The sequence below is a fragment of the Penaeus chinensis genome, chromosome 34 (assembly GCF_019202785.1).
Source record: "Penaeus chinensis breed Huanghai No. 1 chromosome 34, ASM1920278v2, whole genome shotgun sequence".
Classification (NCBI taxonomy): Eukaryota; Metazoa; Arthropoda; class Malacostraca; order Decapoda; family Penaeidae; genus Penaeus; species Penaeus chinensis.
This window is the reverse complement of record NC_061852.1, coordinates 1310928-1313427: the sequence shown is the minus strand read 5'-3', so window position 1 is coordinate 1313427 and position 2500 is coordinate 1310928.

Sequence of the window (2500 nt, the reverse complement as noted above, 5' to 3'; positions counted from 1 at the left end):
CATCTGCCGTCTCTGTCTCATTTTCTGTTTGACGAGACGCTTCCTTTACTGCGGCCTTGGATATAGTTTAAATCACTCTGCCACGCACAAGGCACGTCCTCGCGCCGTCAGCAACACTTGAAACACTGCAACAGGCGCGTCGGGATACATATCCAGACGAGCCTTGTATATCCAAAGGCCTTCTCACCCCTGTCCCCGGCAGCTGCCTTCCTGTACACAATTTCTCGTTGACTGGACGCACTTGTCCGCACTACTTTCACTTCTGATATTTCTTCGGGCAGAAGCAAACACCTGCCGTCGAAGGGCGCCGCTGCATAAAAGAACACGTCTATTCAGACAGATACAGAGACAGAGAGAGCCGGCAGACAGACGACTCGTGACCACCACTTCGCCCTCGACACCCGGGGAGACGGGGTTTTCATCTACCTTCCGTAATAAACCCACAAGCCAAGACCCCTTTCACTCAGTTGCACTAAGGCCACTCTATTTTTCGTTGATGTATATATATATATATATATATATATATATATATTGTGTGTGTGTGTATGTGTGGGTGTGTGCATGTGTGTGGGATGTATGACCTACATCGTATTTTTTTTTTTAAAAGATATAGATTCATTAATGTCCATGTGTTGTAACCTATCACTTGAAATAACCTACATGTCAAACAGAGGTCATAATATAATATCCACTACTGCTGTATTTTTTTCGTTATCTATCCCTGAAATGTTTGCACAATAAAGATAATCATCACACACACACATACATATGTATATGTAAATGTATATATATGTATATGTATATGTATGTATATGTATATGTATATGTATGTATATGTATATGTATATGTATATGCACACACACACACACACACATACATGTGTGTGTGACGAACAGCTTTATTGTGCAAACGTTTCAAAGACGACCGTCTTCATCTTCAGTGCTACAAAGAACGAAGAAATTAATTATATTAGAGCTGGACAAGCCAGGAAAAACATGTCAAAATTACAATAAACAACACAAAAAAAATGAAAACTAGAGAAGAATAAAAAAAAAAAAAAAAAAAAAAAACACGGGAAGGATGTACAAAATAAAAGACAAGCAAAACGGTCACAGGATTAGACCGTAAATAGCTGTGTGGCTGTGGTGTGATTGTCTACCCTAACTATTCTTTGATATAATATATCTTATTTGAGCTTTTGCTGTCTACTATAAAGTATACATTTTTTCTCTTAATCACTGATAAGTTCGGTTGTTCCTATTGTAATATTAATATTTACAGTTACTGCTTGTATCTTCACTTACATTCTGTATATATATATACATGTTTGTATTCTCTTTGAAACATCACTTTTTTCCTTATACTTGGCGAGCTAACCGTACACTTATTCACACATACATGTTTGATAACTTGTTCTCACTTATGCTGGAATTTATGCTTCTTTAATCTTAAGGTTCCAATGGATATGTATCTTGTATCTAATGAGTGGTAGTCAATTCTGTTGCAAATAATGGAAGACACCCTGCCTCAAATAAGTTTACAAAGTTATACATCAAAGTTAATCTTAAGCCGGCTCATGGCCGTAAACAAAGGAATCTTGCGCCCAGCCGCACCGAGGAGTTAAGCACAATTTGCACATGTGATATTTACAATTGTCGCGCCCGAGATCGGCATGGTTAGAATTAAGTCCAGGGCCAGCTGCCTCTATGTGTCCGAAGCATAAGTACCGGCCTATTAGGCCCAAAGAATATAGAATTCTTGACATGACATGACATTGGCCACGCTAATCCTAACATTTCCAAGGTAATTAACACGTTCTCCCTCGTGTGACAAAACTACTTGCACTTTCATTTTCCTGGCATCTTATTAAGGTGATTTGCTAATTATATTATCCTCCTACTCCTTTGTCCTTTTACTGGTCTTGTACACTTATATTTCAGCCTCTGGCACGCGATGACTTTAGTAACCATCGGATCAGCAGGAACCATCTATAGATGCTTAGCAAAATCTGTAACCCAAGGCGCTTGCTTCACACCCCTGTCCTCAGTAGCTGCCTTCCTTTAGCAAATTTCTCCTTGAGAGGACGCAGGTGTCTGCACTGCTTTTACTTCTGACACTGAAACAAACACCTGCCTTCGAACGGAGTCACCACAGTAAATGAATCATCTCGTCATTTAATTTTATTTTATTCAATGCAAATAGATATTGGAATACATAGCGATTTTATTATTACAATACAATGTTCTCCGATTTAGAAGGTTTTATGTCACTAGACAGCCATGTGCCATAGCTGATGCACATATTTTTTTTTTCTCAACTCCAGACATGTGCGTACCAATGAATACATGAAACATGCTTTCACACATATATGTAAATGCCTATAGGTACACGTTGGGCGGAGTATAGGTTACCTCATGATGGTCACTTCGCTGCATCTTTAAACGCCTTTCAGAACTGGCTTTCCGCTGAGCAAGCCATCATTCTCAGCAATAATAACTG